The sequence below is a fragment of the Patella vulgata genome, chromosome 9 (assembly GCF_932274485.2).
Source record: "Patella vulgata chromosome 9, xgPatVulg1.2, whole genome shotgun sequence".
Taxonomy (NCBI): Eukaryota; Metazoa; Mollusca; class Gastropoda; family Patellidae; genus Patella; species Patella vulgata.
The window spans coordinates 5,433,655-5,459,694 of NC_065887.2; the positions used below are offsets into that span (position 1 = coordinate 5,433,655).

A 26,040-nucleotide genomic window follows, 5' to 3' on the forward strand; every position below is an offset into this window, starting at 1 on the left:
CATTTCATTTTGTCTGAATAGGTCAACACTGTAACAACAGACTTTCCATCTGTCTGACTACATTATCTTATTTCGGAGTACAAATAAAATATGATTTTATTTTGTCTGGACTTTCATATAGAATTTTGTAATTGCCGCTGGTGTACGGTTTGCCCGTTCACAAATACAGGTAACAAAATAAACGGTACTGGGTACAGGGGTGGATCCAGAGGGAGAGAGAGAGAGAAATGGGGTTAACGTCCACTCGACACAAACTAGGTCATTTTTGGGCTAACAGTTGGTTCAATTTTATTTCGATAATTCGCTTGCGCATAGGGGTCTTTAGCAGTGGGAGGAAACCGGAGGACCCATAGAAAACCCACGAGGTTGGACAGGCGACCCTACTCCTTGTCACGTACAACCGGGATTCGAAACCACGCCAGTTGACTCAATGACAGGCTTTATGATACAGCGCGCACATGCTAACCATTCAGCCATCCAACCCCCCTGAATCCAGAGGAGCTGAACCTCTAACTCAATATTATCCATAACATACGAATTATAATGAAATATTGACCGATTTCAATCAATATTGATGCTGTTGTCTTACCGTGAAAATATGGGATCCTAATATGCAATATTGAAGGCGCAGTGGACATTTTAAAATCAGTACACGATGTCGTATAATCCGTGATTTCGGTCGGCATTTATAATAATCAGAGACAAACAGAGAGAGAGAGAAATGGGGTTTAACGTCCACTCGACACAAACCAGGTCATTTCGGGACTAACATGGTTCAATTTTATTTCCATAATTCGCTTGCACGTAGGGGTCTTTAGCATTGGGAAGAAACCAGGGGACCCGGAGAAAACCCACGAAGTTGGACAGGCAACCCTACTCCTTGTCGCGTACAACCGGGGATTCGAAACCACGGCAATTGACTCAATGACAGACTTTATGATACAGCACGCACGTGCTAACCATTCAGCCATCCAACCTCCCTCAGAGACAAACATATCCTACAAGACAATGCGGAAGTAATTAGTAATGTCTGATTCACAAACAACACAATAATAAATTGTTTAAGTGACATTTAGTAACAGGATGGGAATACAAGTTACTTGAAAGATTTATTTCTGGCGACGGTTCTCTTGTCTTTATCAAGCGACGAATGACAACCATAGTACAATGAAGATACATATACAAAATATGGAACAAAGAAAAACATTAAACATACATTATGCAAAAGCTAAATCTGCCAATTGCAGGTCTTTCTTTCGGTCTGAAATGTTATCTAAATTATTAATTAGACATTAATTAACTTATCCAGACCATAACCAAGCCTCGATGTCATCGCTAGCCTGCGATATTTACTTGACTAGAATCCGAATTGCTGCTCAACTTTCATTCATTATTTAATCATGAACTGGATAATCGAGACTATGTTTTTTTGTCGTACCGACTTTAGTAATGATCACTGGGGCTAGACCTAAAATTCAATCGCTAAATTCTCGGTTCAGAGCTTATCAATTTGACTGAAATTTTCAGCATTATCCCTTTACATTATCTAGTTTTTAACTATTATAGTGAGAACTGCCAGCTCTTTATCTAATCTCCCATAATGTATCTTTAATGTACAATAAGAAATAATCATTGAGAAACCATCAAATGAGGTGTGAGACTTGAGGGCGAATCCCTTAGGCACTAAACAACTATCTCTACAAAATCCTAGTTTTAATTTGGACGTATTAATTCACCGAAAATGATGTATATAAATTACAATAAAATTTTAAAAGGGTTGAATGTAAATCACTAGGATTATCTCAGGAACTCGTTTAGTAGAATATTGCATGCGATAATACCAGTGTCTGAATCAGTGCCTACCCTCAGTTGATTTTTTATGATTACAGAAATTTTAAAATACAACTTTTATACCTTTAACACTTTATCTGAATAAAATTTATTAAATCAATTTTTATGTTTATTTCCCCTTCAAATTATAATTCTACCCTCTCCATTTGCTGAAATATGAACTGGTTTTTGGGGAAGCGAAGGCCGCCATTTGCTATCTCAGCCTCCGTGCACTTAATAATTTGCCGCGGCCAAGAAGTGTCGTTCCTGGAGCCCTGGCTTTTTGACGATAGAATGAAATCGCATGGGCCACCGCGAAGGCGTTAAAAATGAGATTCAACGTGAAACAAAATTTACGCAATTTTAGAACAAAATGTGATAACAACCGGGCGGCGTTTGAAAAAAAAAAATTGGTTATAAATGATAATGATAATATTTTGTTTGTTCATCACATTGGCAATAAAATCTTATAAAAAGTTTAGTATTTAGTTTTCAATAATACACATAAAACAATAATTAAAAGTCATTAAAAAGATATGTAGCCACTAAATCACACCAGAGCGCCGTTACAAAATCTTCTCCCGCCCCTCTATTAGTTGCTGCAACCCCCGTCCCTCTATTAGGTGCTGCAACAGTCCCCATACTACACCTTGAGTTGTTAGTTGCTGCAGCCCCCGTCCCTCTATTAGTTTCTGCCACCGTCCCCACCACATCACTGGTTGTTAGTTGCTGCAACCGTCCACCCGACACCTTGGGTTGTTAGTTGTCACAACCGTCCACTCCGAACCATTGGTTGTTAGTTGCTTGCTACAACCGTCTCCACCACACCACTGGTTGTTAGTTGCTGTAACCGTCCACCCCACACCTTGGGTTGTTAGTTACTGCAACCGTCGTCACCACACCACTGGTTGTTAGTTGCCGCAACCGTCGCCACCACATCAATGGTTGTTAGTCGCTGCAACCGTCCACATCACATCACTGGCACTGGTTTTACCGGATAAATGCTATAACAGTCCTTGGCACTTGTACTTGAACAAAAATATTAATCTCCAAAAAGGGCAGGGAATTATTAATTTACTGGAATTAAAGGTCAGGGCCAATATGAAAATAAGCGCCCCTTGAACTAGCGCCAGGGTGCTACTGCCCCCCCCCCCCCCCAATATGCTTCCCAACCGATAAAACATGTAGATTTATCCCGCATAGCTTTTGGGATATCACGCTGATTTACAAATGCCCGTCTTCATTTACCAAGTTGGGGTAGGACGTTAAACTTCAATTTATTTTATTTCGCCCCCTAGTCCCCTAAAGCATGCTTCTACTGGGGATAGAATTGTAGTAACAAAAACGGGTTCAAAATCGCAAACATTTCCACGAACTCCACTCCACCCCTGGACCAGACCAGAACGGGTTCACTTGCAACCTTCAGACCTATGAACGCTTGGTATGCATGGCGTTCCTGCAGCAGCTACTGAATTGCACCAGGGCACAGTTACAGTCCCACCACGCCAATGATACAGGACTCACTCTGAAGCTGAAACAACTGGAGTAATCTATAGTATATTTAAATTTCTTTGTTTTATCGTCTTGTATTACGCAATTTTGCAACATTTCATAGTCTAAATTAGGCCATAATTAGATCTATCCGTGTTGGGACCCCCCCCCCCAATTGTTTTTCGGGGGGGGGGGGGGGTCTGATTATACTTGGACCCCCTCCCCCACCCCCAAAAAAAAATAGTAGGCCCTAACTCCTATTTATTTACAACAATTATAAGGATTAGTTAAGGTTCTATCTGTATAAAACAATTTAAAAGTTAAAACACCAAACACTTATGTTTACTTTTTGAAATCCATTTATAATACACAAAATGTACAAAATACTTTAAATATCTATACAACTTTCTTGTAAATGTCAATGTGTATATGTATATAGTATTGTAGTTAAGAAGGTGATTGTCAAATGCACCCTCATAAACCAAAGTTATGTGATCAAGTTTTCTTTCATTTGAACCCACCTCATAAAAATTCCCCTACTAAACTCTTTGTCGTGTTGTTCATGACTCAAGCGTAACATTCAATATATAAACGTCATGAAAAAAATATGAATACGGCACCCCCTGACTTAAACATGATAAACATTGTATTGGTGTGATGTTTTAGTTTAATCCCGTAAAGTATGCCAAAACAGTGTTTACAGGTGCCCCCCCCCCCATGCAGTGGGAGGGTGACCCTCCCACACTCTCTCTATCGCGCTACAGATTGTCAACACTTTATATAATTTCATTTGCGGACCTCCCCCCCCCCCCCCAATATATATTATATATTTCACGGCTACGACTCTGGTTGTTACGATACGGGCATGCAGGCTTCTCAGTTATCCAGCATGATCCAATAAAACAAAATTATTCCGTCACTTAATTATTTCATAGATAAAAAGCTTAAGATATATTTAGACAAAAAAAGTTTATTCAGTGAAAATAAAACATCGTTCACCCTTCGTTAATCTAATGTGTAACGACCAGTTAGTCTGGGTAGAAGTTATTTTATTAGTGATGTCAGGCGCACCTGTTTAGAAGCGCGTGCAGCCGAATCACATAAACAGTGGCATCAAAGACTATCTCCTTCCTTGTCTGCAAGTAGTTCCCAAATAAACACTGCTTGTGGAGTTTCTCAAATAACATTCGTATTCCTTATCAATGAGTCAATAAAGAAGAGTTTACCAAGATTCTAGTTTCTAAGAATATTATACGCGTAAGTCCACGCATTAATATCAAAACAAAAGTGAAATCCAAAGGAACTACTTTTTATGCCGAACATGGCTGACTTTTTTAAGAAGTTCTAAGAAAGTTTAAAAGTTTTCAATGTTTTATAAGTGAAGTTAGACGCGTTAAGAATGACAGCAGAGTTTACAAAGCGACATGATTCTGTTGGTTTTATTCCTAGCCCTCTCAACGATATATTTAGCTGGTAAGTATGAACGGTACTTAGTCAAGGATAGGCATAAAAAAAAAACGGTAATCAGTTGGTGAATTGCTGCAAGTGTATTAAAGACAAAAAACAAACCAAACACATCTAAGTTTGTTACTATTAGGACGAAGAAAAAATAAATATGGATAAGCTAGATATCCGCCGGTGTTACCGTTGACAATAGATAGGTTTCGCACCTGGACAATTAACACTCGGAAAAGACGTAAAGTGAACATCCGGGTCACCCCAGGTCAAAAATATGACGACCAATTAATTTTGAAGTCGACAGCGCAAAACTGATCTCATCAATACCCCCCCCCCCCCTCAAATAAAACCCCGTAGTCGAGTTATTATGACCTAAATCAATAGTTTCCCTCCTTCAAACAAAACCGTGTAGAGTAATCGCTTACATTTCCTTGTCCAGTGATGTTGTTGTTAAGCCTTAGACCATTCATTCATAAACGTACTGCTACTAGTACTAGTAGTAGTACTAAACAAAGGTGTTGTTCCAGGCCCGTAACTAGGAGGGGCAAAAATTGTCACCATAAAAAAAATTCGCCCCCCTGTGAAAAAAATCATCAGTAGGCCTAGTTGATATCGGATTCTCAGTGTTTCAAGTTATTTGGAATTTATCCAGATTTCTGGATTTTTCACCTTTTTCAGATCTTCAAATGAGGGGTATTTTGAAGTTTTCTGGTCAAATTTACTTCAAATGAGGGTCCGTCTGCATCATTGTCCTTGATTGATGAGGCTGCCCAGAGTGCAGGAAATAGCATTTCTGGCAGTCCAATTTTGAACAATTTTCTCAAAGAGGACCCTTCCCCCTCAGGACCCCCCCCCCCCCTAGACATACATTGTCCGACAATTTTACAGCACCCGTGAGAACACTTCCCGCCCCCCATGTTGCTCTGAGCTAGTTACGTCCATGTGTTGTTCTTGGTACAGGTAACTTAAATAAAGTCTAATCAGATTAGGGGGTTGGATGGCTGAATGGTTAGCACGTGCGCGCTGTATCATAAAGTCTGTCATTAAGTCAACTAGTGTGGTCTCAAATCTCTGGTTGTACGTGACAAGGAGAAGGGTTGCCTGTCCAACCGTGTGGGTTTTCTCCGGGTCCTCCGGTTTCCTCCAACTGCCAAAGACTACTACGCGCAAGCGAATTATGGAAATAAAATTGAACCATGTGTTAGTCCCAAAATGACCATTTACGTAATCCGAGGGAAGGGGTGCAAATTCTCTCCCGAATCCCAGGATAAAAATTTTAGCGACTATCAAAAACCCATTAATCTCCGTTAGAGTAATTGCTTCCTTACTTCAGGTGGCATCCATAGCCTTCCCTTATTCCCCGACAGTACAGCCATGTCATAAGTCATCACCCATCTTCATTATTCCAGTTGGAGCAGAATAATGCATGTAGGACGTTAAACCCCATTTCATTTCATTTCATTTCATTTGATAATTCATCGCATACAGACATGATAGTCTACAGTTCAGCCATGACATAATTCTTAACTGAACTGTATTAGGTTAAAGGTATGCTAGGTTAGTGGTCTGTTAGGAAAACAGGGCAGATACATTCTGAAATCACTGACGATCTTCATTTCAATAATTTCCTTCATTTACAGATTCTCAGGATCCGTGGTATAGAGGTTGTTACCATGGTAAAGTGGAAAATGTAACCATAGCAACTATAAATGGCGGTGATGTGGTTGAATGTGCCCAATATTGTCATCAACATAAGTAAGTACATGTACTGTCGACCCCTTGGGTCCGCGATATCACCCTAGGTGGAAGTGGATGTAAACCCCAGGAAGGAATGAACGAATTGGCTCCATACGTCAGGGGTGAATATAAAACTTGCCAAGAGGGTGCAACCAAAGTCTTCCCTAGCGTATCTAGGAAATATTATTTGGGGACATTTTCTATCAATTTTTCTGAGAGAAAAAAAAAGCCCAGAGCAAATTAGACTAAAAAGGTAAATTTGTAAATTAAAACAGTTTGTGACATTTATAGTTCCGGTTCATATGGTTAATATAATATTTCAACAATTAAAGATACATTATGGGAGATTAGATAACGAGTTGACAGTTTTCTCTATGATAGTTAAAAACTAGATAATGTAAAGGTAATTTGCTGAAAATTTCATTCAAATTGATCCACTATGAACCGAGAATTATGCGGTTGAAAGTTCTGCCTAGCCTCGATCATCATTACTAAAGTTGGTACGACAAAAATCATAGTCTCGATTATCAATTTAATCATTAAATCTTGAAGGAAAGTTCTGCAGCAAATCGGATCATAATCCAACAAATATCGCAGACTAGCGTTGACATCCAGAGTTGTTTATGGTCTGGATAAGTAATTTAATGTCTAATTAATAGTTTATATAACATTTCAGGCCTAAAGAAAGACCTACAATATGCAGATTTAGCTCTTGCACAATGTATGTTTAAGAGATGTAAGATATGAAAGACAATTTATTGTAGCTTGAAGAAGCTTGATATATATACATAGTTCTCAAGTTTCTATACGAGGATTTGCTTACTGTACAAAAACTGTACCTTGTATAAGATTTAGATAAAGAGCTGGCCTGTTCAAATATAGATAATGCAAAATGAAATAATTGAAAATTTCATTCAAATTACACTAATTGAGCAAAGATATCAATGGTTGTAGTTTTGACAAGATGTGCGCATCGATCGTAACTACCAACTGAGTTGAATATTTAATTGACCCCGAGGGCTGTAGCGTTTTGATATTCATATAAACTGCGTACAAATTTTATCCTGAACTGCATGTGATGGAAATTTTGAAGGGGGCTATAGGCTTACACAATAACTTGGTCCATAATATGCAAAAGTAATCGCGGATTGCATAGTTAATATAAGTTATTCCCTTGCTTACGACTTTGCCTTTAGACAATTTAAAGTTGAATTTAGGCTGGGGCAATGATCAGACTAAATGTATATGTAACCTAATTTCTCGTAAAACGATTTTTATATAATAATTATGTCTGGCGTATTATCGCCCGGTTCAATCTGATTAAAATACAGATCTATATTTCGTTTCGTTATTTTTTATACTTTCGATGGCCTACACTACATGAAGATCTGACAAGTTATAGCGATAGGTCACGTCAGGGGTGAAAAGACCGACTTATGACCCTATGACGTCAGACATTTGATTAACCAATCAGCATTGATGTTACTATTGGATTACCCACACTTCCGTGAAAAACACGCCTAAAGCTCGCCGTAACAGACCGTTTCATTGGCTTATCCCCGACACCATTCAGAACACGAGTTAAATAACAACTCTTCCAGATCCAAGTGTAGTAAAGACAAGTAAAACAAAGTTTTGAACTATAAAAACGAAATGAAATAAGATCTGTGTTTTATTATTAACCAGATTGCGTCTGGTCGATGCTGGCGTGCCATTAAACATTAATTACATCATTTCATTTCATATCTTCAATCAAGGTTATGCAACGCAGAACACATATTCCTGAAGCTATTGTCTCGAGAAATCCCTTTCTGGCCATTGCTGGATTGACTTCTGATACTTGAGCTTTTGCGGGAGTGTGTCTATTCTTCCCGTTCAATCAAATCTATCCCAAGTACAGCAACGTCACAGTGCTTCGTTTAATCTGGGGTCTTCCCTGAAACTTTGGACAGGGATTTAAAATATTAAAAACGGGAAAAGTATTATTCGTCCCCAAACAGTATTGTTTATATTGTATCCGTTTTGACAGCCTCGTTTGTCACGCAATAAGTTTTTCTGCAATTTTGGCTATGTACTGGTTAATTGGGCGTAAATTTCTTGAGTCATGACGTAACGTTATGTAAAGATATTTGATCCAATTTGGAGCTCTGTTTAAAGCCCAATGAAATTGTTACGCAGTTAGCTATTGGTTGTTAATTGGACTATTGACCAGTCATAATTTGGAACAGAAATTTGCTTCCATTACAGCAGTGTTAAGTGGGATTAGATCTATTCAAATGAAACACTGCGAGGAGAAAATAATTCTGTTTCTCGAAATAACTACATAATAGTTTGGTTAATTCCTTAACATCTCGCGTAATTTTCATCTTCAAATAATAAACTGTAGAGAACAATAATCAATTATTCAAGGGGTTATATTTTCGAAGATTCGCTTTATTTTGTCTTTTCTAGCTGAATATCTGAAATAAATCTGATCTGTTGTCAAATAAGAATACTATGAATATCTAAGATCCAGCAGTGAACTGTGAGGAATATTAAAATAACGGTATTTATGTTGCAAAAGGGGGGGGGGGTAGAAAGAGCTCAGAAAATTATGGAAAACTTTAACTGCGATGCAGTCATGACGGGTTTCACCGGTGCTCGTAATCCTTTAACGGACGTCACTTAACATATTCCCATGAGCATGTTACATGTTTTAACTATTTAGGCGAAATTGCCATTTATGATAGCATGTTAACGTGTGGAACCCTTACAAAATGACCAATGCTTGGTCGTATATCTACACAATATTACTTAAACGAAATTAGTAAACATCATTATTAAATGGCACTGAATAACACTCTTTAGAAAAAAACATGTTTGCTTTAAGGGTTGAAAATATGTTGGGGTTTTTTTTTCAAAATCACTGTAGATGTGTTTGGGTAAACAACGTAAAAAGGTACTTTGGACAATTGCATAAAGTTACAAACTATCTTTTCATATATTCATATGTTCGCAGTGGTTTGTGCTTTTCGATATGTGGAATTAAAGTTTTAAAATTTAATTATGAACAAACAGGTATATTTGAAATTAAAGTTTGTTTAATAAGGGCTAAAAGTGCTAATTTTGCCAAAATGATGCCATTTCCAATGACAAGAATGTTACAATCATGAACAGTTGCAGTATCAAATCGAGCAAATGTCATTAAAATAGAACAATATTTTATTCTTTTGAAAAGTGACTCCCACAAAACTGCCTATTTCTCAGAAATAGCAAAAATTCAAAATGATTCATGGATATTTGGTTGATGTTATATATCAACCCTGCGTGTAGATAAATGTTTAGAATACAAATATTATAAAATAAAAAAGTTAAGTAGTAATTGCGGGAAAACGGAGTACGAAAATCGATTCCCGCCTTGCTCTGCATATTTACGAGGACTATCCAGATATATATCAGCTAATTTGCGATAAGATACTATTTTGTATATTATAGATAGTGCCAACATGTATACCATGCCGTTGATTCTGTGTCAATTGGATAATTATTATTTAGTTTATAGGCTAAAAACTGCAAGGCCAAAGGGAAATAATCTGGACAAATATATTTTGAATATTTATATACAGCTGATCAGAACCTTGGAAAACTAATAGAGTGTTTATAAAAATGTCATATCTCTAGACCTTACTCCCAAAAACCGAGTGGCTTAATGCGCAGTTTCTGCAAAATAAGCGGGTTAAAACAGAACATATGTATTACTGGCGCAAAAGAAACGGGCGAATTTTCTTTCACTATATATTTCTAACCGAATGTACCTGATTAGGAGATACCTGTCTACCCTATACGCGAAATGCAAGTCTCCCATTATGCAGACGCACTCGTAATGTTGATGTTTTGAGAAAGAAACGATGTCGAAATATGTGAAATTTCCAAGAGGAGAGTGGATCTTATTGAACTTTTAGGCGTTAGGGCTCGACGAAGCGAGCAACGGGATGGCAATTCCAGGTATGTCACCAATATTTGGTCGTTTAAATTAAAAACTGAAGAAATGGCAAGGAATTTGAGAGTCAGAGTATCTCTTGGAACAGACAGTAGGTCCACCATGACTTGAACGGTTGTTGTTTATTAGAACTAGGTCCACCACGACTATAACTGTTGTTGTTTATTAGAACTAGGTCCACCACGACTATAACTGTTGTTGTTTATTAGAACTAAGTCCACTATGACTAGAACTGTTGTTGTTTATTAGAACTAGGTCCACCACGACTAGGACTCTTTGGTCTTCAATGCTGTTTTATATCAGTTATATTTACATGTACAGTAAATGTCTTGTTATCATCAATAAAACCATTTGTCACATCCTCTAGTTTATCCAAGCTTATAAAAACACAATACATATATGTATCATCACCAGGTATAAATTTACCTGTACCTTGGTCAACTACTGATTTACTCTCATCATTGATATTTAACAGTTTTACTGTATAACAAGCTTTAACAGTTTTAATAGGTTTATTTTCTACTTTCTTCAATATCAGGCCAATATATAATGTTGATGAATTGCGTAAAACACGCATACACCATGGTAATCCTTGTATTATTACAACATCACTGTGGTACCACTCACATGACTTCAGTATCTGGTTCAAACTAAAACTACGGGTAAATGTTGTTGGTGTTTGTACCTCAGCAAATAGTCGTTTTAAACAGTTGACATCAACCTCCACCATAGAATAATATGGATATCTGACTACAGGTTCGTGTAAATTTGTTGATATGTTGTAATCTGTCTTTGTCTGGATGTCTGTTAATCCATATTTATCTACAGCGGTAATTATAGATCTTTGTTGTAATATACGCTTAGAATATTCACACCATTTTTTCATGTTGGATGCCAGCTTGTTAACATCTTCAATGTGTTTAGTGAGTTTACTGTTTTCATCTTCACCAATTTTATTGATGTCATCTTTAATTGTTCCTCCAATCTGGTTGACTTTTTTACAAATATTGTCTATTTGTTTCTGAATTTCATCACAAGCTGTCTTACACGAGTTGTTAATGTCAGATATTTTGGTCTTCAGAAAGTCAGAATGTTTCTGTAACTGGTTTATCTTCTTTTCAGATTCTGTTTTCAGTTTCATGACAATTTCTCTAATTTCCTGGTCTACTTCATCTAAATCTGCCAATGTGTGGTCTTTATGATCCACCATAATACAAACAGCACAACATGGTTTGCGACAATCTCGACAGTAAACTTGTATTTCTTTCTTCTTGTGTTTTGTACAATACTCTTTATCATCATCCAGATAAAAGTTGGTGACAAACTGACTGGCACCGCCTGACGGTACCTCGGTTTCTTGCCGACAAGTTGGACAGTTAAGCTTGTTCGAGTGAGCCCGAACCTTGATGAGGCCATCTATACATTGTTCACAGAAAGTGTGGTGACAACATGGCAGTAATTTAGGTCTGGTAAAGTTATTCAAACAAATAGAACAGATGAATTTAGATGCCATCTTAAAAACCCAGGAAATCAGAATAATAAATAATTAATGTTATAAATCCATTGTAGGAAACATCAATTGATTAGTTATTTTGTATTCCTTCCAGTTAAATCAGAATAATAACAACCTCACTTGATAAATTCAACGTAGAACAGATCAGTTAAATAAGGCTTACTCCTCCTTTCCTAGAAATAGTTCGATTTCTTTCAGATTAGATAAACAAATCTAAAGTTTAAAGGGGACAACCAACGATTTTCAACAAGGTTTCCATAAATCTTAAATAAATATTTATAAATAATCCCCTCTGTAACACAAGCCAAAAAGTTTTTGTAAACGAGAATTAATTTTTATGCCAAATCTGTATGCTTACTATAGAGACCAGTGAGCATGTTGAACCGACTACATCACTTCCGGTTTTAATCAAAATTAATTTCTCGCTTACAAAAACATTTTTGTTTGTTGTACAGAGGAGTTTATATATAAATATATAAGTAAGATTTATTGAAACCTTGTTGAAAATCGTTGGTCTTCCCCTTTAATGTCCATGAGATCATGAGATTGAATAGTTCAATGTTCATGAGATCATATGATTGAACAAATTTAATTTCCAGGTTAATAATTGTGGGTTTTACCAGAGACCACATGTGACCTGTGATAACAAAATAAGTTGAAAGTCACAAGTCTTGCGATATGAACAAATATATTAAAGATACATTATGTAAGATTTAGATAAAGAACCAACTTTAACCATTCTTGCTATGATAGTTCGAAAATAGATAATACAATAAAATGAATTTATTGAAAATTTCATTCAAATTACTCAATTGTTAGCGAAAATATTAGCCTTTGAAGGTTTGTCAAGATGTGTGCATTAATTGCAACCACCGTACTGGGTGTTCGAAGCTAAGTCTCGCTTCTCCGTTCTTATACGCCCACATTGAAATGTGGTCGTATATTGTCGTCGCCCCCATCCGTCCGTCTAAAGTTAATATCTGATTGACTTTAAATTTATACACAGTGTTTAAGGTCTTGAGACGAAGAAGCCTATTGATTTTCAACGATTTCCGATAACTACTGCCAGAGTTATGGCCCTTGATCACTTCAAAAAATCTTGTGTACGCTCTAAAGGCCAAAGTTAATATCCGATTGACTTTAAAATTATAAACAATGTTTAAGGTCATGAGACGAAGAAACCTATTTATTTTCAACGATTTCCGATAATTACTGCCAGAGTTATGGCCCTTGATCACTTCAAAAAATCTTGTGGATGCTCTAGAGGCTAAAGTTAATATCCGATTGACATTAAATTTATACACAGTGTTTAAGGTCATAAGATGATGAAGCCTATTTGTTTTCAGCGATTTCTGATAATTACTGCCAGAGTTATGGCCCTTGATCACTTCAAAAAATCTTGTGGATTCTCTAGAAGCCAAAGTTAATATTCGATTGACTTTAAATTTATACACAGTGTTTAAGGTCGTGAGACGAAGAAGCCTATTGATTTTCAGCGATTTCCAATATTTGCTGCCAGAGTTATGGCCCTTGATCACTTTGAAAAATCTTGTGGACGCTCTAGAGGCCAAAGTTAATATCCGATTGACTTTCAATTTATACACAGTGTTTAAGGTCATGAGACGAAGAAGCCTATTGATTTTCAGCGATTTCCGGTAATTACTGCCAAAGTTATGGCCCTTGATCACTTCAAAAAATCTTGTGGATGCTCTAGAGGCTAAAGTTAATATCCGATTGAGTTTAAATTTATACACGGTGTTTGAGGTCATGAGACGAAGATTCCTATTGATTTCCGATAATTACTGCCAAAGTTATGGCCCTTGATCACTTTGCAAAAATTATCATCCGATTGACTTCAGATTGATACACAGAGTTTAAGATCTTGAGACGAACAAGTATATTGATTTTCAATGAATTTTTATGACTTGAACAGTTAAATCCATGATATTAAAAGCTTTGCATACAAAACGTTAGTATGGGGCAGAACTTTATAAAAACCAAACAAATTCTAATAGTTTTCTGATAATTACTTTGTGAGTTGTTGCTCTTAATCAGATTTTAGTGTATTATAAATGTTTCATTACCGAAAAAAGTAAAAATATGCGACAACCCTTGTTGACTGCCCGGACGATTGAGTTGCTGTGGGCGTATGTTTCGTTGCCTGGCAACCTATCTTTAAATTAAATCAAAATATGACTGAACCGTTCAAATCAACTTAATAAATTTCTAATTAATAGTTTGTATAACATTTCTGGCCCAAAGAAAGACCTGCAAAGGGCAGATTTTGCTCTTGCATAATGCACTGAGGGGTACCCACCCGAAAAATTGCGAAAAACTAGAAACCTGGAATCACCCTTTCCAGCAATCTGAGACAAGAAATATGGTACTGAAATACTCTGATTTTGTAGTGATAACTTGTGATTTACTCCTGAATGCACAACAACTCAAGATATCGTAGTTTAATGAGTTTATGATGGTACTTTTTGTTCGACTTCATGCAGAAAAACGACTGTTAAATTTTCAAAAATTTTATCGGGTAGGGCACGGCCCCCAAACCCTGTGCCGATTGATTGATTGTTTGGGATACGAATCAACCACCTAAGGTAGGCTGTATTGGATCACATTGAAGTTTCTGTATTCATTTGCTGGAATAGCAGGAAAATGCATTTGCGGCAATTAAATTTTGCAAATTTCCTCCAAACGGTCCTGTCTCCATTGACTGTAAACAATTGATTGGTCTTCAAGTCGGCCACCAAAGTTAGGCTATATTAGACCACTTTGAAATTGCTGTATTCACAGACTGTAAAAGGAAAATGTGTTAACGGCCGTCAACGTTTCCAAATTGTCTTGAGAGGGTCCTTCCTTCGCCTCTGGCAGACGACCGGTGTCGCCGATTGTAACCCGAAATTTTTTCGGGCATTTCAGGTTCTGCCCCGTAAGATTAATCAAACCCATACGACTATGGTTCCGGAGTTATGCCCCCTTTTCCAAAAAACCTTGTAAATGCTATAAGGACACAGATCACCAAATATTCCTACGCCGTCACCCACGAAACAAGGGCCAAAGCTATTTTTAGTCTTCCTCTCCCTTTTCCTTTTTCCCCCTTTTGCATGGCGATTTTTGTTGACTTTTTGGTCTAGAATCGAGGAAAAGGTTTTGAAAATACATTTTCTGCCAGGTTTTGGTGAATATTCATAATTTTGATGCGGAAGGATACAAGAGTTGAGAGGTTGGTTAGGTTGAAATGTAGGGCCTGAAATTGCATGTTTACTTGTCTCTACTTCCAGCTTGTGTATCTCAAGTTTTTCAGGAAGAACCTCATACATGTACGTGCTTTTGGGCAAGTGGTTGCCACATGTTGCTCCATCTGTGGTAGAAAGCGTTCTACCCAACGAAAATTTGGGAAAAAGTTAGAGCCGGTCTAAGATACGAGAATTAACATTGGAGTCAATGGGGAAATCTTTAGTGATCTGTGTCCATAAAGGCTATACTTTTTTAATCTTTTTCATATTTGGCTTGAAGCTTTGGGGTCATTGATCACCATCAATATTCATAATCCACAGTCATCCATTCCTGAGTTGGGGGGTTGGATGGCTTAATGGTTAGCATGTGCGCGCTGTATCATAAGACCTGTCATTGAGTCATCTGGCATGGTTTCGAATTCCCATTTGTACCTGACAAGGCAAGTGAATTATTGAAATATAATTAAACCATATGTTAGTCCCGAAATGACCTAGTTTGTGTTGAGTGGATGTTAAACCCCATTTCTCTCTCTCTCATTCCTGAGTTATCCCCCCCTCCCTTTGTCCGAAACCATTGGAGGGAGCAATTGGGTCAAGAGGATGTCACTATCTGCTTAACTTCACTAACTAACTGTTGGGTCAAGAGGATATCACTAACTGACTAAATGTAGGGTTAGGTGTGACAGAATGATGTTTTTAATATCAATAATCAGTTAGGTTTAGTGATTTTAATCTGCATTTAATATAAACCAATACCTGGTCCACTCACTACAAATTTAACCTTTGTAACTTTTCTAGTGAGTTCGGGGGAAGGGGGTGGATGGCTGAATGGTTAGCGTGTGCACGTTGTATCTTAAGGTCTGTCATTTAGTCAACTGAGGTGGTTTTGATTCCCCGGTTGGCTGTTTTTTATCGGCTTCAACCGCTTGAAGTTCAATCAAGCCGATTGGTAAAACAATGAACCGGCCACTATGGTATCATAAATCAATCTACTTTCGGCTAAATTACAACGGTTTAATTAGTACTTGTTAATTAATATAAGTAGTCAATCAACTTGCTTGTCGGCTACAATAACAGTCATACCTTAGTGAAAATCGACCATGTGGTTCATAATCCGAGTAATTAGCACAAGTAACCGTAATTTTGATAATCGGTCGTTAAAAAAACCAAAACAAGCTTGCTGATTATTCATAACAGCAACGCGGCAATCGAAGGAAGACGATCTCAGCATGGATTGTGCGTCTATTGCGAGCTTTCGACGCTTTGTATGAATTCCAGGTGTACATTTAGATATTAAAATAATAATTGGATCATAATTTAATGATTTCACTGACCAGTTGTTAGATAAATTTAAATTTTAGTTGAATATAATCCTCGGATAGAACACCGAATACACCGAGAAACAATCATTAATAATATATTATGATTCTCCAATGCCGAATTCCCGATGACTCATGATATTGGTTGGAATTAGGGCAGTAAAACAACGATGCTAGTTTTAGTTTTAAATTGCATTTACCATTATGATTTTTTATTTTATACACATGCTGACAGTGGCTTATTTTTTAGAAATATTGTCGTTATTATCATTGAAAGCTATATGGCACAGTAATATGGAATTTAACTTTAAAGCCATTTCAATTTTGGTTTTCTCTTCATCACTGTGCCGTGTGTTATGGACAAATGAATAAAAACATTTTAAAGTTATGTGATAGAAAAAAACCTACAAATTGTGTTATAAAGAAATACCAGGGTGCCGCATCAGCTTATATCCATCGAAAAAAAACCCGAATACAGTAATTTATTCAGGAATATTACTGACATGAATTTCAAGCCGGTACGTGAATTAAATATGGAAAATTTTCCTATCGATGTACATATTTGTCGTTATTTTTGTGCCAATTAAAGTAATTACATACAGTAGAATACGATATTCATCATAACAAATTACCCAGAATTATTTCTGTTGAAGCCTGGTTATATTAATGGGAATGGAAGCTTAAAATTTTAAAACCCAATTCCTACAGGGACCTCATCTGACCCAATTCTGGCCAGTTGGTTTCAAAATGGATTAAGAACCCTTGATTAGGGTCACCTGTCCAACCACATGGGTTTACTCCAGGTTCTCCGGTTTCCTCACACTGCAAGCGAATTAGTGAAATAAAATGGACTTAGTTTGTGCTGAGTTGAAGTTAAACTCTCTCTCTCTCGTCTCTCTCTCTCTCTATAAGTTTTGTATGATAAGGTAGATTCCTTTCTTCTCGTTGGTGATACAAAGTTTATGGTATATATCAGCGCAGGATTAACCATGGTGTAGGCCCTCTGGCCTTGAGCATGTGGGGGTCCCCAACCTAACACAAGTGACCTGTATGAATATAACTATATCATACCTAAGTGATAAATAATGGGGAGACCGTGATATGAAGAGTCCGATCCACAAAGGCCATAACGTTCCACATAGTCCAGGATTTTGAAAATATGATGGAGGGTCCATCCATGCTACTAGCTCACATAATGCCCCTTCCCCTCCCCCTCCCCTAACTTTCTTTGTTTAAAGTTTTTTTTACTTTGGCTGTAACCAAGAACAATAAATTATTCTCTGTGTGGTCATTTCAGCAAGGGTATTTGACCCTTGTCAACAGATGTTCGCTGCTATTCTATAGTTAACTTCCTGTTACCAGTTTTTATACGCCCACATTTTCATCGTCGTCGCCCGTCCGTCCATCCGTCACAATTTTTATCCGTTACACCTTAAGGATGGCTGAGTTCAAATGTCGTAAAAATCGGACCGAAACTGACAGACAAAATGGCCGCCCCTCGTTCGCAAATAAATAGTGTCAAAATATTGTGTATCACAGTTGTGGAACCTCTGGAGGTCACAATTTTCATCTGATTTTGATGAAACTTGAAATGTATGTTTATAACCCAAATATCTTGGTTCTTTTCCATTTTCAAACATATTGAATCGTAACTTCCTGAATTATGCCCCCTGATTGTACGAAAAAATCGTGTTTTTAGTTTGTGGTCCCTCTAGAGGTCACAATTATTATCCAATTTAAATATAAAACCTTCGAATATATCACCAATACACCGTAATTTTGTCAGAGTTTGAATTTCATGAAAATCGGACCAAAACTGCTTGTCAAAATACATGTAGTGTAAACATCTGGTATATCAAAGTTGTGGACCCTCTAGAGGCCACAATTGTGATCCGATTTTGATGAAACTTAAAACATATCTTTATATCCCAAAGATCTATGTGCCTTTTGATATTTGCACATTTCAGGCCATAACATTCTGGATTATTGCCCCTGATTGTACAAAAAATCACGTGTGTTTTTAGCTTGTTCTCTATCCATTTCTTGCAAAATGTGGGCGTATCCTGCCTGGCAGCCGCTGTTATCTTTTTGGAGCATGGACCTTATAATACTATTACAAGGTCCATGTTTAGAGGCAAATGTTTGTCTATTTTGTCAAACATACATTATGCAAGAGCTAAATCTGCTTATTGCAGGTCTTTGTTTGGGCCTGAAATGTTATCTAAATTATTAATTATTAACATGAACAGACCTTAATCAACTCTCAATGCCATTTCATGTGTCTGATTTCACTGGATTTTCACCTCCAATTTTCAAATGGATAATCAAGACTATGTTTTTTATCGTACCGACTTTAGTAATGATGATCAAGGCTAGGCCTGAAATTCATACGCTAATATCTCGGATCAGAGTGGAGCAATTTGACTGAAATGTTCAGCATATTCCCTTTACATTATCTAGTTTTAAACTATTATAGTGAGAACTGCCAGTTCCAATCTCCCATAATGCCCCTTTCACTATTTATGTGTATTTTATCAAATTTATAAAAACTATTTGCACACTGAAGGAACCATAATATTCAACTGATGACATACTTATTATTTTTAACTTGCAACTGCATTCTATTTTATTTTTTGGTGTAATTATAGTGTTCTTCCTATATTCTACTTGTATAATGTATATGTTTTTGTAGTTTGGGAGTTTGAGAGTGACTTATCAAACTTCCCACTTTAAAATGCTATTGCATTTCTAATGATTTTAAATTTATCCTGATATTACATGTATATATGTCTTTGTAGTTTAGGAGGGACCTATGGAAGATTAGGTTTTTTTTGCAAACTAAATACGTTGCCTCATTAAATAAAGTTTTTATTATTGTTATAATGATTATATAGTTGAGAAGGAGAGGGGGTGGGGGGGGGATAAAAACAAAATGATCTTAGTACAAGGGAGGTTACTGTGTATGTTTTTGTTTTATTCAGGTTCAGTTGGATTGCTATAAACAAGGGAAGTAACTGTGTCTGTATTAATGCTTCAGCAGACCTGACATCATTAACTCGAGATGAGAGAGGCTGCACAACCAGGTAATAATTACACGTATATCACACTGTTATGTCTGGTGTAATGGTCGAGAGCGGGACATTAAGTAATATTCCCCGGTTGTACATGACAAGGAGTAGGGTTGCCTGTCCAACCTTGTGGGTTTTCTCTGGGTCCTCCGGTTTCCTCCCACTACTAAAGACCCCTACACACAAGCGAATTATTGAAATAAAATTAAACCATGTTAGTCCCGAAATTACCTAGTTTGTGTCGAGTGGACGTTAAACCCCATTTCTATCTCTCTCTCTATTAAGTAATATATTGAAACAATACGAGGGGTGTTAGTCTTGATCTGATGTTTCAATATATTACACCATATCTTAAGCTCGAGACCATTAAACAACTTAATTTACAGACACTCACACATGCTTTGCAATGAGATACGTCACGCAGGTCCAAAATTTCAACCAGTATAAATAATGTATGCTTGGCACATTTCCCGTACTGTTATTTGAAGTAATGGTACGCAAACATCAAAGGATGACGTAAACATCAAAGGATGACGTCACCTCCATATTTTGAATTAGGAGACAAGAGGAGACAACTGCGGCTGGGCTAATGAAGACGATCATACACCATACCATGTTCTGTGAGGGAAATTTTGCCTGGATAACGGCGCTATGGCCAACTCAAATTCCCGCTGTCAAGGGTTTTTTTTACGGGCATATCAATGTGTATACTGGACCTCAGATATTCATCCCATTCAAATGGCTATAAGTTGTTTTTTGCCAAGTCCTCAGTACTGCACCACTGACAAGGGGAACCACACCAGAAAATCCAGATGCACTTTCTCGTTTAATACAGCAGTCGAACATTGGACCTCAAACGTCTTATTCACTGTACTGAGATATGCATCCCTGACTTTTTAATGACATTTTGAGGAAACCCTACATTTAAATACTGCTCTGTGTGATATGAGGGAAATTTTGCCGTGACAGCAGTGTACAGCCTACTCTTGTTTTAAATTCCAGCTGTCAAGGATTCTTTTACGTGCACGCCAAAGTGTACACCAGACTTCAGTTGTTGTTTTTTTATCCCAGCTGAAGAATTATACACTGTTGCTTGCCAAGCCCTCCGTCCTACACGACTGACACTAGGGAATCTTGCTGATAAACTTTTTCGGACAATGCAAGGATTGAATACAGGACCTCAAGGTTAGCAAAAAAACGTCTTAGTCACTGACCGACCATGCCCCACCCCCCCCCACCCAATTGAAGACCTGCAATAGACAGATTTAGCTTTTACATAATGCATCTATAAGTATAATGTGGACCATAGACTGGAAATTTAAAAGCTACATAGAATAATAGCTGCACTGTACTGTTCCTGTTTGGAACAGAATGTTGAAATCTGTGATATATTCAGCTAATTTTATAACTGATGGAAAATGGCCAAATATAATATTATACATGTAGTTTGTATAAAAGTGTTTTGGTTTTGCAGCCATGTTGTAATGATATCGACATTATATGGTGTTTATATAAATTATAAAACTTTGCGATCATGCGAGCCGTAAACCACCGCCCAAGTGAGATTATGTAACATGTTGTTATTTCACATGGCTTAAACCACCTTGATAGATTCTATTGTGTTTGGTTTATTTGGATCAAGTTTTTATTACTGGTTTCAGGGTCAACAACGTGTTGAATTTGGTTTCTATGGTGATATCACCTGGACAACCAAGAATAAATAATAGCATGTTGCAGACAATCAGTTGGTTGGCTTTTTTAACAGCAGGTTGTTGCTTCTTCTGCAGACGTATATAAACAAAAATATTAAAACCATTTAACGGTACATGTACATAGAGGGTGTGGTCATCATACCTCAGGGGACTTATGCAAGAAGATGGGTGGGTGTGGTCATCACACCACAGGGGACGTGTACAACAGGACAGGTGGGTGTGGTTATCAAACCACAGGGGGACTTGTACAACATGACAGGTGGGTGTGGTCATCAAACCACAGTGACCACAGGGGACTTGTGCAACAGGGTGGATGTTATCATCACACCACAGGGGATTTGTGTAACAGGACAGGTGGGTGTGGTCATAAACCACAGTAGTCGGGAGCATCAAGACCTTCTCTTGAGGGTTTATGGCGTGAACAAAACAAAAAATATGACATGCTAATAAATTCTGTTTAATTTACAAAGCAAGGCATATCTTATAGAAATATGACAACCTTTTAAATTTTATTTAATTTACAAAGCAAGGCCTATAAGCTATCTTATAGAAATATGAAAACCTACTAAATTCTATTTAATTTACAAAGCAAGACAAACTAATAATTTCTATTTAATTTACACAGCAAGGCCTATCTTATAGATTCTATTTGATTTACTATACAAGGTCTAACTTATAGAAAATAATCCTTTTGTTTTGTTGGGTAAAATCTGGTAGTTCTATTCTTTGAAACAATCTAAAACAATGTGTCATTAGGTCTGTCTGTCACTGAGTCGAGTCAACTCAACTGGCGTGGTTTTGATTCCCCGGTTGTATGTGACAAGGAGTAGGGTCGCCTGTCCAACCTCGTGGGTTTTCTGCGGGTCCTCCAGTTTCCTTCCACTGCTAAAGAATCCTACATGCAAGCGAATTATTGAAATAAAATTGAACTATAGTGCCAAAATGATGTAGTTTGTGTTTAGTGGACGTTAAATCCCATCTCTCTCTCTCTCTCTCTCTCTCTCACACACACATTTTCCCTACTTTTCAAAATTCACTTTTTCTGTGGATCAAAGTCACGTTTAAACATGAGAAATCAGATTATTTGACATCAATTGTTGTCTTTGCACCAGATTTATATTTTGTAAGGGATTTCGGGAATGAGTGCAAGGTTTTATAAACCTAAATCTGGGATGAATTAAGGTCGGTAATATCTGGAACTATTTTTCGTGAGGTGGCCATGTTATTTCATATGGATTTTATTTTGTACTGAATTTCTTTCCTACAAGGTTTTTTGTGATTGTCCTATTTATGACATGATCCAACATCTGGACTTTCTTCATGATCATAAAAACTTTAAGGGCTGAATGCTCTAATTCTACTTTTAACAAACACCAGATTAAAAAAAGGTAATAATTTTAAACATACATTACGTAAGAGATAAATCTGCCCATAGCAGGTCTTTTTTGGCCATGAAATGTTATATAAACTATTAATTAGACATTTATTAACATGAAAAGACCTTAATCAACTCTTGATGTAATCTTATGTGCCGGATTTTCACTGGATTTGAATCCGATTTGCTGCTCGATGCTCATTGATGATTTAATCCAAAAATGGATAATCAAGACTATGTATTTTATCGTACCAACTTTATCGTAATGATCATCGAGGCTAGGCCTAAAATTCAAGCGCTAATATATCGGTTTAGAGTGGAGCAATTTGAAATTTTCAGCATATTCCCTTTACATTATGTAGTGTTTAACTATTATAGTGAAAATTGCCAGCTCTTTATCTAATCTCCCATAATGTATCCTTAATATTAAGTTCAGGATCTCATTTAAAAAAGGAGTCAAGAAATAAATTATTACACTGGTTACTGTTCATGAAGGAGGGTTTAAAAATATTATCATCATCTACATCATGTAGATATAACCTTTGACCTCTCTGATAGTTCTCTCCATCATTCAAAGATTATAAAAAAAATACTATGACATACAATTTAATTTTCTCTCCTGTCTTTCATACTGTCCGTGCCACAAACTCCAGTATAAAATTATTCTCGTATACTTACTCATGTTCTTAAAAACAAATCAAATCTAAAAATGTGAAAATAAAATAAAGTGTTAATTTTATTACAGTACTTAGAAGAATTGATGCTTCATTTCGCGAGGGCTTCATGTTTATAAGGGTTCCATAAAGGGCTTCATGGTTATAATGGCTCCATAAAGGGTTCATGTTTATAAGGACTCCATAAAGGACTTAATGTTTATAAGGGCTCCATAAAGGGCTTTCTGGTTATAATGGCGTGGTTTCAATTCCCCGGTTGTACATGACAAGGAGAAGGGTTGCCTGTTCAACCTCGTGGGTTTTCTCTGGGTTCTCCAGTTTCCTCCCACTGCTAAAGACCCCTACGCACAAGCAAATTATTGAAATAGAATTGAACCATATATTAGTCCTGAAATGACCTAGTTTGATTCGGGTGGACGTTCAACCCCATTTCTCTCTCTCTCTCACTTTCATTTCACTAGGGCTTCATGTTTATAAGGGCACCACATGAATACTGTTGTTTGACCACGACTATATACAAATTATCATGTTATAAGGGTTCCATGACGGGCTTCATGGTTATAATGAATACTGTTGTTCGTTATGACAACTGACTTTACAAATTATCATGTAGAATGTACAAGTAATCTGATGAAACCTTTCAATCTAAAATTGTATTTATATGAAAGTTATTTTTATTTTATGGTGGCAGAGATTAATTTAATTATGTCATGGAGTTGAGTGGCGTGGGTTTCAATCCCAAGCGTAACCTTGACAAGGGAGTAGGGTCGCCTGTCCAACCCTCGATGGATTTATTTATGTGTTATCCTGTTTCCTACCACTGTTAAATTATTGAAATAAAATTGAAGCATATGTTAGTCCCAAAATGATCTAGTTTGTGTTGAGTGAACATTAAACCCCATTTCTCTCTTTTACACCTATATTTATCGTATTATGTTTGAAAGATTTATATGTTAACCTTGTGAATGCTCTATCATTAAAAATTATCATCTTATCTGCTTTTTATTGATATTCATGTTTAATTTGGAAGGAAAAAAGATTTCATGTAAAATCCAACCTGATGTTTGAGTGTCAACAGTGAACATTTAACTAAATGTGAGCATTGAATGACTGTGATATGAAAAAGACCATTCTCTGTTAATCCATAGTTATATAATAAATAAAGTATTTCTAGAAATGCCATACAAGTTTTTGTAATATATTGTTACCATGGCAGTTAGTAATTGAACTGAAAATACACAAGAAATAATTTTATGGAATACAATATCATTTTAAAAAATTGTAATACAATCAATGTTTATTGCTGAGCGTAATGTCCACTGGGCTTCTCTGGTCTTTTTCAAGAATTGCTAAAATATGATGGGATATTGTTTGATTTTAAAACAGACCTTTACAGCAAGGAATTTTCATTTTCACCTGGACATTTCCCGATGTAGTGATACAAGTATTGATGTTTGCCTCCTTTGCGCAAAATTTTTTCTTCGTGTTAGGCCAGCAATTTTTGTTAATCTTTCGAGAATTTTTAAATAGCATCCAGGTACCTGTTTCACAAAATTTTAACTTAGATAAAATCAAACTTGAAGTATCTACTTAAATTTGGATTTTATCTTTTGTTAAAGATTTCGAAAAACATGGCACAGATTTTAGAGATTAGAACAGTTCAGCCATATTTTGATTTAAGCTAGAAATGGAGGAGCGAGACTTAGCTTCGATCAACCAGTTCAGTGGATGAAATTATTGCACACGTCTTGTCAAACTTTCAAAGGCTAATATCTTCGCTCGCAATAGAGTAATTTGAATGGAATTTTCAAATTACTTATGATACGTTATCTATTTTTGAACTATCATAGTAAGAATGTCTAGATCTTTATTTAAATCTTACATAATGTATCTTTGATTCAAATGTTTATTTGATTTTTTTTAGATGTATTGGAGATATTGGGGATATAGGTCTACCATGTGGTGGACCAGATGGAGCGTGGAGTATATACGAGGCAGACGGACCATATATCCAGAATGTCGAAGCCTCAGTTGAGTCTAATTGGATTGTGATTGGTCAACCTGTCGTACTGGATGCCTATGTTGACCTCGCTAGTTCCGCTAACATTTCTATTGGTAAGTCTTTCATACATTTTTTCTAAATGAAATGTGGGTTCTACTCTAACTGGGTTAATGAAGACATACATTTATTCTATATTTGAGATCATTTTTCCATTATAAGAAATGTACTGAATTGATGTTTAAGTATTGAACTTTTTGTCTATTTCATTTAGGGGGGTTGGATGGCTGAATGGTCATTGAGTCAACTGGCGTGGTTTCGATTTCCCGGTTGTTTGTGTCGAGTGGACGTTAAACCCCATTTCTCCCTAACCCTAACCCTGCTGTCCGACCTTACTACAGTTCAATAGTCCTTTAGTTCAAAAGCTCTTGGGATTAAATTTCTATATATGTTACCAGATTAACTAGAAATTTGTCTGCTCACTATCCAAGTTTGTTGTGTTTCAACTTCGGCCGAATCGACAACCAAAGAAAATAATCATCTCACAACTGCTTTTATTCTTCTATCAAATCAACGGGTCGGATCTTTTCATTTTAACCATATCTTGCCCTCAACCTTCCCTTCATACACAAATCTACGAGAT

General features: G+C 36.6%; 1 long non-coding RNA gene across 1 annotated transcript; it reads left to right on the forward strand.

The window, feature by feature from the left end:
• Positions 1–6,422: 6,422 nt before the first annotated feature.
• On the forward strand, positions 6,423–25,429 carry LOC126831881 (uncharacterized). The gene is made up of 3 exons (XR_007684408.2): positions 6,423–6,534; positions 19,551–19,652; positions 25,323–25,429. It is a non-coding gene; the product is annotated as an uncharacterized LOC126831881 (long non-coding RNA).
• The last annotated feature ends 611 nt before the right edge of the window (positions 25,430–26,040 follow it).